This window comes from Mesoplodon bidens (assembly GCF_964165515.1).
Source record: "Mesoplodon bidens genome assembly, chromosome: 6".
In the NCBI taxonomy this organism is placed as follows: Eukaryota; Metazoa; Chordata; class Mammalia; order Artiodactyla; family Ziphiidae; genus Mesoplodon; species Mesoplodon bidens.
Window position 1 is genome coordinate 13,510,216 of NC_138162.1, and position 17,683 is coordinate 13,527,898.

Genomic DNA, 17,683 nt, shown 5'->3' on the forward strand with positions numbered 1-17,683 from the left:
CATTTGAGCAGGGCCTTAAAGGATGAATGGAGGTTTGTCTTTGGGGAACAGGGAACCAGCACGCCAGGCGGAGGGAACAGCAAAAGCAAAAGCTCGGAGGTGTGCCCCCACTGGAAAATGCAAACACTGGAGAGGCATGCCTGGGGTTAAGACCTGGTGGGTAAACACTGGAGGGGCCTGACTGCTAGGGGTCCTGGCCTGATCTGAGGCAGTGGAGGATTTTTTAAGCCCGGAGAGAATAGGCTCGGATCTGGTTTCATCTCTGCAGAGGGCCTGGCTGGCAGATGAACTGGGAGTCAGGACTGGGACTTCCCCTGAGGCCTCCCTGGAACTCCTCTTCCAAGCAGGCCTTGGGGACGACCCTAGATCCCTTGCTACTCATCCATGGGTCAGAGTTGCCCCTGAGGGCCTCTTCCTCCACCATAGCTGGGCTGGGCAGAGGACAGGCGGGCCTCTCCTGACCACATCAACCTAATCACATCGGCCTATAAATAGGGCCCTGTGGCTTAGTCTGAAATAGCTGTGCCAGGCCCAACTCCACAGGCACACAGTTCCAGAAATGCTCCTTCGCCTTGACACAGTTAAAACCCAAAACTTCCTCAGGACACTATTGTTCATGCTCTAATTCACTTTCTTAAACACGAGGCAGTGGGCTGGGGGGAAGAGCCCACCCACCTGCTGCAGGCTGTTGGAAATGGGCCTTGTGACTGCTTTTCTGCTTTCCGCTCTCTGGGGACCCTGAGCAAGTCACTACCTCTCTCTGGGCCTCAGTCTCCCCAAATGTAAACTGGGAGGTTGCACTTGATATCCTTGGGCCCCTTCTAGCCAGGGTGTCCCCCAGAATTGTCTAGGGGACATTGTTACCCCTTTCCCAGTCTACTTGGGAACTTTGAAATTGTCAGTATTTTAAAAATTAGAATTGCAATAAATACTTGAGACAGGCCCAAGCCATGCCACTGAAGGGCTGGGTGACCTTGGAGGAGTCACTATCCCTCTCTGGGCCTCAGATTCCTCAGTCATAAGATGAAGGTGCTGGTAGATTGATGCCTGAGGTCTATGACTTTTTTTTAATTAAAATTTTTTTTTGTTTGTTTAGTATTTATGAGAACCATGATAGGCCGGTCTTGTGCTGAGTGCTGGTGCTAAAAGACAGCTGGTCCAGCTCTCGGAGCCCAGCCCTGTGCCACATCCCAGTGGGGGAAGTGTAAAGGCATTTCCAAACCGCTCGGCATCCCACTATAGGCTCCCTTCAGGGCTTCTGGGGACACCTTGTTTCCAGTTCACATTACAGATTTATGGCCACAGAGGAGGCCTCCCAAAGGGGCAGATCATGACAAGGACCTGGGCCATTACCAACCAACAGGGAAATAAAGATAACCAAGCCATCACTAGGTACCAGGCATATGCTTAGGACTTTACTTCCCCATCATCAATCCTCAAGAACCCTAATATCACCCCCATTTCACAGATGAGGAAACTGAGGCTGAAAGGGGTTAAAGGACAGGTCAAGGGGCACATAGCAAATCAGAGCCAGAGTGACGCTCAGACCTGCTTGCCCCTGGAGCCCAGGGTGTAACCAAACCCCAGCGAAACAGCTCAGGAGGGCCAGCCAATGGGGGAATGACCCAACAGGGCACAGAACAGAAAGAGGCACAGAGCATTTTACTGTATGTGTGTAGGTGGGCGGGACTGACAAGGCTTCACCGGGTGATATTCATTCTCTCCAACCAGTTCACAGCGTTGCCTCTTCGATCCGCCCTCCCCTCTGCCTCCCACCAACAACTGATTGTTCTCAAATGCCATTGCTCAAGCCACTCCTCAGCTCAAGACCTGCCACGGCTCCCTGACACCCAGAGGATCGGGACCCTGCATTCAAAGCCTCTCCCATGTGCGCTCTCCCAGTCTCCCCACCTCAACCCCACCCTCCTGCTTTAGCCACTCTGCTCACTAGTCCCCAAGCACAGAGGTTCCACCAGGGGGCCAAGCCTTTGCACGGGCACCTCCCTGGCCTGGAATGCCCATCCTCTCAGCCTAGCGCCTGACTCAGGGGGAAGCCCTCTGCGGCTCCCAGGGCCCCAGGCGTCAGCCACTGCACGTCTGGATCTCCCAGGGCAGGACAGGGTCTGATTCACCTCCTCTCCCCAGTGCAGAAGTTCAGCAATGAAAAAAATGCAAGGAGCCCAGAGAATGCTGGGAAGTACACATTTCAGGGCTGCCCAACACCAAGCCTTCTACTGAGGAACAGCGTCAGGATGCCACAGTGTGGAAGAGCCAAAAACTACAGCCTCGGGGCTCACCAGGGTGGGACTTGTGACTCTCTCTTTCAAGGGTTCTAATAATGAAATCGGGGCAAACCTCTCCCCTACTTTAAAACTTCCAGTGGTTCCCCACGGGTCTAGGAAAAAGTCCAAACCCTAACCAAGGTCCCCAAGGGCCCACAGGACCAAGGTGCTGCCTGGTCTCCAGGGGCCCTTCTCTCGTCGTGCTCCCTTCTTTCAGTTCCTCAAGGCCACACTCATGCCGTCGTGCTCCCTTCTTTCAGTTCCTCAAGGCCACACTCAGGCTGTTCCCTCTGCCTGGGGCTCTGTCCTTACCCACCCAGCCACCTTCTACTTCTTCTTCAGGTCTGAGGGTTTTCAGGAAGGCCTCCCGCATCTGTCCAGACAAGATCCCATCACACCCACCCAATCCCATATGCTCCCATAACGCTGGTCCTTTCCTTCATAGCTGAGGAAAGAATGAATCTGTTATGTGTATAACAATGTATGTAAGACCCAAGACTGTAAGACCATGAGGGCTGGAAAAATCTCGTTCGTTGCTGATTCTCCATCACCCAGTCCAGGGCTTAAATATCTGTCAGGTGAATGCAGGCATGAATGAATGAACGAGTGAATGAACTACGTTACTCTAGTATAGTATATATAGTAACTATGTTATTATACGTGTAACTCAAAAAAGAAGTAGTCAGAAGCCTGCTGAATGTTTGAGGAAAAAAACCAGGGCCCTGACTAGGAAGGTCAGAGAAGTAGGAGATAAAGTGAATGGTGCAGCCCACCAGAAGCAAAAAGAAGAGAGAGCTTCTAGAAGGAGGAGGTATCCAAGGCTCTGGAGAGGTAGGACATGGAGAGCGGAGGAAACACCACTGGATTTTGACAAGGAAGAGGTCACCGGCGCGGTCCCCTCAGAGATGGGCGTGAGGTAGGGTACAGCGCAGGGATGGAGGAGGGAAGGGGTGAACACGTAAAGCCCTCAGCTGACAGGTACTCACTCGGTGGGTGCTCACTTCTGCAGAAGTGGGAAAGCAGAAGATGGTCCCTGTGTCATTGTCGCCAAAAGCATTAACACAGCATAACTCTCTTTTTGGTGACAGATCACTTTGAGGCACTTCGGCTCTGGGAGTTGTCAGGGCTCAGCCTCAAAATCAGGAGCATCGGAACCAAGACGGCGCCCATCCCTCCTATCTGGGCAGCATCAGGGATGCCCCTTTATCTAGAACCCTCGGGATGCGGCTACAATTGGACAAGTCCCCCTCTCCGGATCCAGCAGGCCTTGTAGGAATCCCCAGCTTTGAGGACACAGCATTCTGGAGACCATCGGAAGACCCTTTCATCTAAGCTTGGGGAAAGAGGAACTGCTCCAGCTGCAGTTGGCTTGTCGTGTCACCCCCTGGAAGCCAGCTGGGCTGCAAGGATGAGTAAGCCCTGAGGCATTCAGCCCCTTCTCCTTTTGGCAGCTAAGGGTGATATCATGACCTGGAGGGGTGTTTTCCAGGCTCTCCGCACGGTTGCCATCACAAACTCGCTTCCTTCTGTTCCGACACTGGAAGCTGGGTTATTCCCCTAGTGCTGATCCTTCCTCTTTCCACAGCTCACAAAGCCCTTCAGCATCTATGAGCTTGTGCAGTACTCACGACAACCTTGTTACATGAGTGGGGGAGACCAATGCACCCATTTTATAGGCAGAGAAACCGAGACCCGAGCTGGCACCTGAACCAGGTCTCCTGCTTGCAGCAGAGGACCCTGCACTCCACCCCCTGCCTCTCAGCCTCCTACAGCGGGTCACCTGTGAACCTGATAGTCAGGCGGGCCCGGCCCTGCCGGCCATCCCAGGTGGGTATGACTCATCCACTTTCCCCATGACTCACACTTCTCACTCCTCCTGTGGTCAACAAGCCTGGATCCTCCTTGGCAGCTGTACCCCAGCTTTTCTCACCTCTCCAAAGAATTCCTACACCTCCTCCTCACGGGAGTCCACCCTCTTACAGAAGCGCTAACAGAGGCCTTGAGAGGGAGAGAGCTTTCCCACAGTCACCCAGCGTGCAAGCAGCACAGCCAGGCTCGGGGCCCAGGAGCCCTGGCACCCAGCCCAGTTCTTGCCTCTTCCCCACGGGATCACCCTTGCCTGGCCTCCCTCTCAAGGGAGCGTGAGGGGTAAATGAAGAAATGAGCAGAAACATTCGCTGAGCCTTACTAGAAAAACCTCGGGGACTGCCTTTGAATCCACTTCTGGCGACCAGCAGCTGCTTCCACAGTCCCCTCCAGACTCCCCTGGGCAGCCAGGGCTAGGTTTAGAAGGACGCCAGGGTGTCTGCACTGCTCTACCTACCTTGCAGGGCTGTTGGCTGAAGAGGGTTGCTCCTGTCGGGAGGTGTCGGGACCAAGGCGGAAGCACAGTACAGGGGGTTATCAGCACCACCTGTAAAGAAAGGACCAAGACTCCCAGGGTCAGGGGCTCAAGGTCATCTGGTCAGAGCCCCATTTGATACTTCCACTCATTCCCAAGCCCCACCCCCCTCCACACCAAGGTCACATAGCCCCTACTTGCACACCTCCAGCAATGGGGCACTTACTTCCTGCCAAGGCTGCAAGACCTTCTGTTGGAGAGTCTGGCTAGTTAAAAGGCTTGTCACAAGGATGTGCTAAAATCTCTCTTCCTATGCCTCATATACACTAGTCCTAACTCTACCCTCTGGGGTCACCCAGAACAGGTCTGCCACCTTGTTTCCCAATGTCTCCATAGAGACTTGAAGACAGTGACCCTGGGCCCCTCAAGTCTTCTGCAAGTTGTACACCCCTCTTCCTCCAGCTCTTCCTGAGATCAAGGTGTCTGGTTCCCTCCCCCTGCTTCCCTGATCTACTTCAAATGAACCCTACTGACAGCACAAGGCTCAGAATTAAACATTTAGCCGAAATCTATCCAGGGCAGGGCAAGCAGAACTCTCACCTCCAACATTCTAGATATCATGCCTCTATTAATCCAGTCTAAAGTCCCACGAGCGTTGAAGGTAACCTCATTGCATGACTGAATTTAGCTTATGGTCAACTTCAGAGCTGTGGTTCAAGATCCTGGAGTTAGACAAAAATGGCCCCTCATTTAACTAATATGTAACTTAACCAAGTTCCTTCATCCTTCTGAGTCTCAGTTTTCTTCTCTGTAAAAGAGGGATTATGTTAGAACGTACCCCATAGGCTCATTATGAGGATTAAATGAGATAAAATATGTCTAGGGTTTTGAACAGTGTATGTGCTTACTCTGATTATTCATCAGATTAATCTCTAAGCCTTTTTCTAAAAATTATATCTTTCTCATCCTGTACTGGTGCAGACTGCGGACCCAAGCTGTTCACATGCCATGTCCCCACCTCTATGCTTAGCATTGCTCTATTATTGTTAAGACTGTATTATCATTATCTGGTGACGGGTCTTTCTCTCCCATCAGACTGTGAGCTCCATTAGACTGTTTTGCCTTTGAAGCTCCAGCGCTGGCACATGACCTAGCAAACAGCAGGACCAGTGGGTATATGCTGGATGACTAAACGAAGGGCCTGCCTACTCTGGCCCCAGAGTAGATCGTGCAGCCCAGTCTTTCAGCTCCCACACTTTCAGGGACAACCTGGATCGTCACCCTAACTCACTCCCAGACTCATTCACAGCTCATCCACATTCAGGCAGCAGCTGAGCACACTCGCTCCTGCCTGAACTGCTGAATTTCTCTGCCCAAACCTACTTCTCCAAGCCAAGGGGAGAGAGTCCAAGATTCCAAATTCAGTGGAGCCCTGCAGGCTCCTGGGATTAAGACACAAATGAACCCTATTCTTAGCTGACAGTAAATGGCCCAGACATTCCTGTGGATTTCTGCATTGTCAGTGGCACCAGTGCATAGCAAGGGATCTGGAAAGAGGTTGGGCGCTTATCTGGGCCCCATGACCTAGAGTTAAATGCCACCTCCATGGACCCTCTTCAAAGAGTTCCACAGAAACTTCCCAGTTCCACGGGATAGATCAAAGTAGAGCTGGGTTCCTGCAAATGACTAATGACTTCCCACTTTCTGTTAACTCCCTGAGGACAAACCTTTCAAATCCAGCCCCCTTCTCTTTGACACACCCCCAAATCTCACGCTCATCCTCACCCGCAGTGCTGCATTTGTTCCCAAGTGCCACCTGTTTCACCCTCAATGCTCTCCATCTCAGCATCAGCACCATCACCCACCATGCACACACTGGGCCAGGCCAGACACCGGGGCACCAACCTCTTCAGCCTTCCCTGCTCTGTCACTCTCAGCTACAAAACTGCCTGCTGGTTCTACCCTAATGCATCCACTTCTCCCCACCCCCACTGCCAACATTTTGGTCCAGGCACCATTGCCTCTCACCTGGGATACTGCAGTGCTTCCTACCTGGTCCTCCCACTTCCTCTCTCCTCGCCTACAAAGCAAGCCCAGACCACGTTACTCCTCTGCTCAGACCCGACCATGGCTCCCCGACAGCCCCCAGGTAAAGCACAAGATCCTCAGCGAACCTTTCAACACTCTTTTACGATCTGCCCCCATCAGCGCCTTGAGCCTCAGCTCTCATCAGTTCCTGTCTTCCACCCACACCCCTCCAAGCTCCAGCCAGAGGCAGCTGCACTCTGTTCCTTGAATCTTCCCGTAAGCTTTGCACAGACTGTTTCCTCTGTTCCCAAATCTCTTCCATCCCTCCTGTTCTTCTTTTCTCCCGCTCATGATCAAGCCCAGCTTTCCTCCAAGAACTCTCCTCTAACCTCCACTTCCCCCGTGAGGCTGAGCTCCTCTGAGCCACCACCCATCTCCCCTGTCACACTGTTATGGTCTGTCTCCAAGTCAGCCTCCCCCATCAGACCAAGACCTGCTCCTGGCTGTCCCTGCGCCTAGTCTAGGGTCACCACAGCTCAAGATTCATCGAAGGAAGAAACTGGTAAATCACATGCGTGCACACATGTGTGTACACGTGTGTGCACACGTGCATAAACACTCATGCGCACACGCGTTCACAGAGATGGCAAAGGGTACAGGTGCTGCCATCTATGGGCAAAAAGAGCATTACACTCTTTTCCAGGCTCTGGACACCGGGAGCTCCAGAGTTTCAAACTCAACTGGGTTTAGAATTAGTTCCAGCTAACTCCAAGTTGGTCTGTTTTCCATTTTGGATCTTAAGGCTGCCACAACTTAGAAACAAGGTCCATAAACCACTAGCTCTAGTCTACCACCCACATGTTGGATGGAGCCATAAAGAGGAGGTCTCCTTCCAGTGCTCACCATCCCAGTCTGGGGCTCACGTGGTGCCTGTTTGCTGAATTATATATTGGAGAGGGAGAGAAGCACTTCCTAATAGTCAGAGCTGCCCACAAGTGGAAAGCGTGGGCAGAGAGCTTGCCGTTAGTGAAAGCATACAAGCACCAGGCACCCCATTTGTCTGGGTGGCTGAAGAGGAGCTTTCTGCCCTGGAGGGAGGGGGTGGTTGGGGGAGGCTGGAACAGAGGTGTTCTATCCTAAAAGACTGCTCCCAGCTCACTGGGAGGACCCTCAAATTTGGTGGGGGCAACACGTCATCTGTCCAGTAACTCCAGAAGGGTTCAAATGGCCGCCCCAATGACAACAGCTGTCATTTTTTGAGCACCTACCAAGTGTTAAATTCCTTACATACACCATGTCTCATCCTCACAATAACTCAGCCAGCAGATGTCACAGTCCCTATTTTGTGAAGGAAGAGCAGAAGTTCAGAGAGGTGAAGCAATGTGCTCTGGGTCACACAGCTAAGATGTCGGGCCAGCTCCCATCAAGTCAGGCTGCGTCCCCGATACCTTGGTCTCACTAAATTTCAAGCTATAAGGCTGGGCCTCTTGCTCACTAGAGAAAAATATAAAGCTCCACTTACTTTAGACCGGTGTTAGAAAACTTTTACAGTAAAGAGCCAGACAGTGAATATTTTAGGCTTTGCAGGCACATACCCTCTCTGTTGCATATTCTTCCTCGTTTGGTTTTGGATTTTCTTTTTTACATTTTTACATTTAAAAACATGTAAAAACCATTCTTAGCTTAGAGACATACAAAAACAGGCTGGGGCTTCCCCGGGGCTGTACTTTGCAGCCTACAGCTACAAAAGAATAATATTTATAATCTTGAGTATAAAAACTTCTGGTGGAAATGTTTATGCCAAATGCTAGGTCCTTCAGCTGTATTTCTCCCCCTTCAGATGGCTTCCTACTGAGTCACTCTCTCCTGAAGAAGAGCCCTACCTCGCTCTGCAATTAGGTAGCAAAATATTTCAAGGGTTGTTTAGATTCTAGAAACTCATAACTGTGGACCAAATACAGTTCAACTCAGTGTTGTGAAGAGAGGAAGGAGGCAAATACGATGGGGAGAAAGAACCTCAAAGAGAAGACATCAAGAGATGTGGGCTCCAGTCTGGGCCCTTACCAAAGGATTTAGAATCTTACTGTGCAAAGTGTGGTCCCTGACCCAGCAACATCTGCATTACCTGGGAGCCTGTTAGAAATGCAGAGTGCCAGGCCCCACCCCAGACCTATGGAACCAGAATCGCATTTTCACAAAATCCCCACGTGATTTGTGTGCAAGATAAGCTTGAGATGCTCTAGAACATCCCTTACCTCCAGCTGCAACAGTGTTAACAAAACCCTTCCCCTGAGGAGAGAAAGGGTCCAAAGGCATTTTTTTTATGCTGTAATATTAAGTCTCTGCCCTAACATCTGCACCACTGACCTCAAAAAGCTTGAGGTCACCCACCTTAGGATGCACAATCAAGAGATCAAGACCTGCCGCTGGATCTTGTAATTAAGCCTTTGACGGGTGGAAAAGTAGATCCAGGCAGACCAAAGAAGGTGCCCATCCCCATTTCACAGTGGCGGAAACCGGCTAGAGAGGAAAATGACTTTCGCAGGACAACGCTGCCAGGACAGACTCGGGGTCTGACCATGACCAAGTTCCTTTCTTCCCAGGTCTTGGGTTTAATAATAACTGAAATCCTTTTGGTTTAGACCAGAACTTTTGAAATCTCACAAGTGGTGGAGCAGAAATCAGAGAACTTGCTTTGTGCTTTAGGAAATTCACTTGCTCTCTCTGGGCATGAGCATCCCTGGCCATGAAGTGAGGAGGTGGGATCAAGCAACTCCCGAGGTCCAGCTGTTATGGTCGGAATCTGGAAACGGTTTCAAGGCGAGGAGGCAGTCAGGAGAGAAGCCTTCAGCAGAGGGTGACCACAAGCACAACAAAGTCTCTGCACTGGAAACAAAAAGGCAAGTCCATCTGTCCTAAGCATGGAGGCAGACCAGTGACCGGGCATAAGCTCAAGGTCTTATGGCAAGTGCCAAGCAGAAACTGGAGTGAGAACCAGATTCTCTCTGCCTCTTCAGCCTGGGATCTTAATCGTTATCCCTTACTGATGCTGAACTGTGCAGATCTACAGGCATACCTCGTTATATTGCACTTCTGTTTATTGTGCTTCGTAGATACCGTGTTTTTCACAAATTGAAGGTGTGTGGCACCCTTCGAGCAAATGGCCTTGTGGCATCATTCTTCCAACAACATTTCCTCACTTGGTGTCTCTGTGTCACACTTCGGTAATTCTCGCCATATTTCAGACTTTTTCATGATTATTATATTTGTTATGATGATCTGTCGTCAATGATCTTTGCTGTTACTACAACGACTCGTTGAAGTCTCAGATGATGGGTAGCATTTTTTAGCAATAAAGCATTTTTGAATCAAGGTATGTACATTTTTTTAGACAGAATGCTATTGCACACTTAATAGACTACAGTATAGTGTAAACATAACTTTCACATGAGCTAGGAAACCAAAAATCTTGTGTGACGTGCTTTATTGCGATATTCACTTTATTGTAGTGATCTGGAATTGAACCCACAATATCTCCAAGTTATGCCTGTATTTGCTAAATGAAGAAATGAAGTAGATGCTTCAGGAAAATGGTCCCTGAGCCTTCTAACAGGACAGCTTGCCTTTTGATAACCAGCTTCCAATGCTCTCCTTAAAGAATGCTGCCACCCTTGTGAATAGCTGGTGGAAATAAAGAACTGCTACAACTTTTCAAGGGTGGCAATTTGGCAAAATGTAGCAAAAGCTGTAAATACATCATTTTTGACCCAACAACTTCATTTCTTGGGCTCTCTTGTAGAAAATAATGAAAGAGGAATAATTTATGCACTAGAATGTTCATTGCAGGATTGTTTATAAACAGCCTGGATGCCTAATAATAGAGGATCAGTTAAGTGAACAATTCACACCATAGATACAATAATAGAGAATAATAAAAAAATCAGGTCAGCATTTATCATTTTAATAATAAAAACGTAAAACTTGTTTTTTACAAATAAGATGCATTATTTCACTTCTTTAATTCCCCCAGACTATTGGAATGAAAGATTTTAAATAAACATGTATTTATCTACTTAGGTAGAGTATACTTTTGTTTTCTAATCATGTATTTTTTATTTTTTAACATCTTTATTGGCGTATAATTGCTTTACAATGGTGTATTAGTTTCTGCTTTATAACAAAGTGAATCAGCTATACATAATACATACATCCCCATATCTCCTCCCTCTTGCGTCTCCCTCCCACCCTCCGTATCCCACCCCTCTAGGTGGTCACAAAGCACCGAGCTGATCTCCCTGTGCTATGTGGCTGCTTCCCACTAGCTATCTATTTTACATTTGGTAGTGTATATATGTCCATGCCACTCTCTCACTTTGTCCCAGCTTACCCTTCCCCCTCCCCGTGTCCTCAAGTCCATTCTCTAGTAGGTCTGCATCTTTATTCCCGTCCTGCCCCTAGATTCTTCATGATCATTTTTTTTTTTTTAGATTCCATATATATGTGTTAGCATACGGTATTTGTTTTTCTCTTCCTGACTTACTTCACTCTGTATGACAGTCTCTAGGTCCATCCACCTCACTACAAATAACTCAATTTCGTTTCTTTTTATGGCTGAGTAAGTATACTTTTAAAACTCTTCTAAAAATTAAATTTAGAGTACTAAATAACATGAAAAAATATTTATGTTATAACATTGGAAAAAAACTGAAAAGAATAGAAGATTACAAGCATGGTATGACCACAATTATATGGGGGTAAAAAAAAAAATGTGCTGAAAATATCAGGAAGGAAATGCACCCAAATGTTAGCAGTGATTATCTCATGTTGGCAGAATTATGGACAGTTCTTATTTTTTTATGCTATTTTTATTTTCTACATTTTCTATCATAAAGAGTTATATTTAGAACAAGAAAAAAAGTCATTGGAGGAGGCGGGGAAAAGTACCCATATCCCATGGGTATCCCACCCATACCACTTTGCCACTCTGCCAAAATTAACTAGTATTTACTGAGTACCCACCAAGGGCCCAGCACAGCCACAGCCACTATAAAAGGAAAATTAAGGGCCAAGCCCCACCCTGAAGGCTCACATATATCGGGTGTATATTCTTTGTCTGGCAAATAAGTGGAGCCCAGATGATATCCTGTTGAAGCTGGAAAGAAATAAGGTTGTTTGCTTAACCAGTTCAGCAGAATAAATAAATCCACTCCCACTGGTGTGGTGGCGCCTTCATCCGAGTTCCCTGAGAAGCTCTGCGGCTCTAACTGCTGCTGGAGCCCCCTTGGGAAGAGCATGTTTCAGGGATACATTACAGCTCAGGAAGAAAACTGTTATCCCTGAGTCCAAGCATTGAATGTAAGAGGTTCTGAGGCAGAACCAGCAAGGTACTGGAAGGAGTAGGATGGGGGGCCTGGGAAGGAACCTAACTGGCCATGTGGCCCCTGGGGACCCCTGGGCATGAGAGCTCACATCTCCAGGCCTCAGTGTCCTCATCTGTGAAATGGGACCCATAACAACCTCAGGGCTACTGTGAGGCTCAAAAAAGAGAAAGTAAGGCATTTCAGCTCTCTAGGCTGAACCTCAGTTTCCTTATCTGTAAAACTGAGTCAATATCTCCTCCCTAGTAGAGTTGTTAAAAGATTAAACAAGGCGGTGAAGACAAAAAGTGAACACAGACAGTAAGAATACTACAGACAGGGGCCCTCATCCTTATTGCTTCTAGAACAGGGACTAGGATACATGATTGAATCCTAGGCCTCAACTTCCTTATCTGTAAAATGGGCAACCAATTCAACACACAAAGACCAAATTTATGAACAGTAGCTGAATCTCCAGCTGGCACTGGTGCAAGTCACTTAAACAAAAATGACTGCTGTGGGCTCACTTTATGCTTACAGACATGCGGGTCCCATGTTCCTGCACTGAGCACAAAGCCCCCTGACTCAGAGGCCACCAAAGCTGGGAAAGCCTGACGTTATTCTATCCACACCCCCTAGTGCCAGGAGGACACTGGGGCCCAGAGCAAGGCAAGGATTAGCTCAAGTCACCCAGTATTCTGTCAGTGGCAAAACCAGGACCCAAGCCCAGGCCTTCTGCTGTCCAGCCTTGCCCACCATGCCTACTGCTGTCCTCTGCCCCGCCCTTAAATTGTTGATGTGGTCCCAGGCAGGGCAGGGGAGAGCAGTCAGTCTGCAGCGGTGGGTGGAGAATGGGGAAGAAAAGCCAGAGAGCAGCAGGAACCCAGCCTGCCTGTGGTCTCCAAACTCTCAAACCACACGAGGCTGAAATATGACACAGGCTCACTCAGTTGAAAGGGAGGAGATATTTTTACTTAACATCCCCCAGCTGCCTGAACACTGGTCTCTTTCTTTCCCTCCCCCCCAAAATGCATAGCTCCTGGGACCTGGTTTTCCCTGCTTCTGCCAGCATTTTCTCAGGAAATAACCATGGGGCAAGAGGGGTGCCCACTCTTTCTGGCTTCCTCAGAAAGCTTTCCAGACCATGGGCTCAAATGGTGAAAGGAGGGAGACTGGGCCTGGCTGGGCCCCCTGCTAACTCTCTGAGTGATCCTGGTCAAGTCTGTGTCCTCTCAGAGCCTGAATTCCCTAAAATGGAGGGGAGATGGACCTACACTCTGGAGTCCTGTAGACAGTACAGAAAAGCATGAGTTTACTCACAGTCCCAAGAGGCCCCTCCAGGCCTGTGTGCTGCAGAGCTGAGTTCCCCAAGCCACACACACTGATTTGCATCCCTCATCACAGCCACAGCAAAACTCCCCCTCAGTTCTCATCATGTCAGGACTAAACAGAACCTCTGGGAGAACATTTAGTGCAGTGATTAAGAGCTACAGCTCTACAGTCAGACCTCCAGAATCCTGGCACCGACACCTAACAGCCTCACAATCCGAGGCACGTTATTTAGCCTCTCTGAGCCTCAGTTACCTCTTCTATAAAAGTGGATAATAGTAGCTACCTTAGAGGAACGGTTGTGAGGAACCAACAAAGTAATTAATGTTCCAGCACTTGCTTTACTAAAAGGTAGCTTTTTATTATTATCACGGAGACCAACATCTCCATTTTACAGATGAGGTCACTGAGGCCCAGCAAACTGGGACTTGTCCAAGGTCACTCAGAAGAACTCAGACTACAGCTCCATTCCTAGGTCAGTGTGTCTAACTTCTCTTAGTCCTACAATCTCTAATAACCAAATATACATGCTCAGAGACTAGAAACAGGCTGTAAAGTTTTCTTGAAGAAAACCAGAGACCAATGCCTCAGCAAAGGATGACAGACCATGCAGAAATCATCTCCACGACCTGGCAACTTCTCATGAGAGACCCAAACTGCCCACACGGAGTGGGGAGAAGTGACCCTCTGGCACTGGATGGCTAAGAAGGGTGAAGGCATCCAGTCTACAGCTCTTGCTTGTGCCAGCTTGGCAGAAGTGCACACAAGGCTGTCAACAGGGGCCACCTCTTCGGAAAGGAGGGGGTTAGAGGGATGAAGCCCACTCTATACTCTTCTTTACATTTGAATCTTTAACAATATTTTTTTGCTTTAAAAGTAAAACCCAACACTGAACAACTCAGAATAACTTAGCAACCTTATCCAATAGCTATAAGCCTACTGTCTGCTTTTAGATGAAATTTACTGCAGGTTCTGATAGGTTCTTCAGCTGGGCTTCCAGAATCTGCCACTCTAGTCCATTCCGTGGTCACTGCTCTGGTTCAGACCTGCACTCTCTTGACCATCCAACAGCCTCCTCGGGATCTCCCTGCCTCCAGTTAGCCCCTTCCAATGCATCTGCTACATCAGCCACAAGATTAATGAGAGTTTTGATCACTGCCTTCAGGATAAAGTAATTCCAAGCCCTTAGTTTACAATCTAGTTCCATTTTGATTTACAGTCTCAACTCCCACCACTCCACCTTTCGCTCATCTGCCATTCTAGCCATGTTGATTGTTCAGAAAACCTCAGTGCCTTTGCATGAGCTGTTCCAGCTTCTTAGAATGCCTTTTCCCCAATCGCTTTATCCCCTGGAAAACTATTACTCATCTCCAAGGCCTGGGTCGGCCAGACAGACTTAATCACCCCTTTAGGCTGAAGTAGCTCTCAGTATTGCATGTTTGTACCAACCACTATAGATGAGAAGCATCTTGAGGACAAGTAGCTTTGTCCTCCTCAAGGCTCTGGGGCCCCTCACAGGGTAAGACACAGAACCTGGGCCCAGAAGAGCGCTAAATCAAGGAAGGAGGGAAGGAAGGAAATGCCGTGAGAGGCAACCCCTACAGCCTCCTCCTGGGAGCCGCTTGCTTTTCCAGATTCATGCTAGTCCACAATAAAAAAGACTATGGAAAATTTTGGAGTAAAGTTCCTTTCCCTGATTCACACGGAAACATTTGCTGCTGTGAAACTCACCCGGGTGCCAATCCAAGCTCCCCCGGCTGTTTACAATTTCCCTGGCATTTATAAATAGCGAGGCCCCAAAGAGGAAAATGGAGTTTCAAGGGAGCTGGAGGCCAACTGTCCCCACTCCCAGCCCCCCTCCTTTGTTCCAAGGCCTCTACCCCTTAATGAACATCCCCAAGAAACACCAGCCAGCACCCCAACGCGTGGGTGTGTGTTGGTGTGTTGCTGCAGTGCTCAGTTTCTTCGTGAAGGCAACTCGAGACTCAAGAAAGAGTCTAAAGCCCCACCAGCTAGAAGGAGTCAGCTAAGTGAGGCCTGCGACTGGGTCCCAGCCCTGCCCCTTCCTCATTGTGTGACTATCAGCCAGTCACAAACCCTCAGGGCCCTTCAGTTTTCTCAACTGTGGAACGAACAGGGCTGGGGGGAGACTCCAACAAGCTCTAGTCACTGTAAAGTAAAGGGCAGCAAGAGTTCACAGTGCCCTGGTCAGAAACATGGTCCTGGGAGAACAGGACCTGCAGGATTCAGCCTCCGAAAAGCCCCCCGAGGCCCTGCCTTCCACAAAAGGCAGTTACCCCCAGGGCAGCCCTGAATGTCCTTGGCTCTACAGAGTTCTGGGTGTTGTAAAGATGGCCTCTCTGCTCTGAGGAAGATGTGAGAACAGGATAAGGAGTGGATGTCTGGGCAGATGAGGGGCCGGAGAAGGAGCCAATGTCCCCTGCATCCCCAACAGTCTCCAAGGACCCAGGCTTCCTTCTGGCCACTGTCCAGAGCAGCCGGCCTGCACTGAGCCAGGAAACACTACTGTAATCACGGTCTGGGGCGTTTGGACCCAAGAAGAGATGGGGGCCTAGAGGGAAAGGGAGATTCCCATCACTGTCTTCAACTCTGACAGAAGTTTCCGTGTGAGTCAGGGAAGAGAACATACCCTGCAGGGCAGGGGAAGAAACAGTACCGACAGGTAGCAAATGCAAGCGGATTCCGGAGTAGGAGGAAGCACTTTCTAACAGTCCTGGGCCCTGAAAGGGGAAGGAGGTGGAGGGCTCCTCATCATCGGGGGAGCGCAGGCAAAGGCCTTAACCCTGGAGTCCAGGATCCGCGGAGCAGACCCCCCCCAGCGGAGCCACCGCCCAGCCCGCGGGCTGGAGACCGCCGGCAAGCGAGTGCAGCCGGGCCCACTTAACCCCCACCGCGCGAACTGGGTCAAAGTTAGTTCAGGTGCTTGCAGCAAACGGGGCCTGTGGGTGGAGGCCTGAACCTCCTCCTCCCCTGCCCTAAGCCCCCAATCCAACTCTCCTTGGTCCCCTGGAAGGCCAGCAAGGTGAGGGAGGAAGCTCTTCTCCAGCGATGTCCCGGCTGCCGGGCCGAGATCCAGGCGCGGGCAAACTCGGACCGGACCGCGAGAGGAGGGAGAAGGACCCAGAGGCCCGGGATCCCCAGATGCCCCAGGGTCGTGGTCGCTCCCCTCCCCTACCTGCTGCTGCGGCGCTGGCGACGGCGGCTGCTGGGTCCAGCTGTGCTCAGCTGGTTCCTGGCTGCGGGGCAGGGGCGCTGCGGTCGCCGGACTGGGATGGGCAGGGCGCGGGCGGGAGCCGCCCTGAAGGCGGGGCCGCCCGGAGGTCGGGGGGGAGAGGGGAGGAGCGACGGCCCCTCCTATAGGCGGCGGGGAGGATGGCGACTCTGGTCCCGGGCTGGCGTTCGTGGAGTGCACTGCATGTGACTTTGCCCCAAACCCCTCGCTACTTGCCCAAGGAAAGCATCAAGCTCCCTGCTTTACACGGGAGGAAACTGAGGCCCGGAGGCGGAGGAGAGATCTGCAGGAACCTGGGGGGCAGGGGAGGAGACCCGGGGAGCGCTTGAGCTGGGCTGGGGCCAAAAAGCTCAGTTGGAATGGGCAGCGTGCGGAGGCAGATTCAGCTCCGGGGGAGGTCAGGCTTCAGGAGGCAAAACCACTGAAACCTGGGCAACGCACAAAACCGAGGAGGCGTATAAGCAGCAGCTAGACCCACGGAAGGGAACAAAGGAGCAGAATGATTCCCAACTGCATTCAGAAACAAGAAATATACGAAATGCCAAAGCGCATCCTTGTCTTTAAAATATTAAGCGGCGGCTGTGGAGTCAGACTGCCTGGGGTGGACCCCCCTGACACTTACTAGTCCTGTAACTTTGGGCAAGTGACTTAACGCATCAAAGTTTCAATTTCCTCATCTGTAAAATGGGCATCATAGTTTCCTCTTCACGGGCTGTTGGGAAGACTCAGAGAAAGACCCTTAACACAATGGCTGGTACTGTGGGTTCTCTATAAATGGACGTTCTTATTAGTGTGATGGCGGATATTATTTTAGATGATAGAGCACATCCACATTGTCAAAAAGATGAATGCCACGTCATTTTTAAACAAATGTGATGCTTTATGTATAGCAATAGCATCTCACATGCATACGACAGAGAGCCATTTACGATGGAGGAGGGCACAGGACAGCCTCCCAACAGTCCTGTGCAAATGTGATATCCTGGCCTCTTGCAGCTGCTCTGTGACTCCAAGTTGGGAGGATTCACACTACAGGAGACTAGACCAGATGACTGAGATGTCCATTCGCAGCTTAGGTGCTGGCAGCAGTCCC

General features: G+C 50.0%; 1 protein-coding gene across 3 annotated transcripts in view; it reads right to left on the reverse strand.

Moving 5' to 3' along the window:
* GSN (gelsolin) overlaps positions 1-16,663 on the reverse strand; it is a 56,857-nt gene extending 40,194 nt beyond the window's left edge. Inside the window, exons 1-2 of one of the 3 annotated variants that reach the window (XM_081236930.1) lie at positions 16,534-16,663; positions 4,606-4,695 (exon numbers count right to left, since the gene is read on the reverse strand). The gene's annotated coding sequence lies outside the window, so the exon portion shown is untranslated. Of the gene's footprint in view, positions 1-4,605; positions 4,696-16,533 lie in introns of those variants that run through there. The other 2 variants (XM_081236928.1, XM_081236927.1) reach the window with 2 other exon arrangements.
* Positions 16,664-17,683: the final 1,020 nt, after the last annotated feature.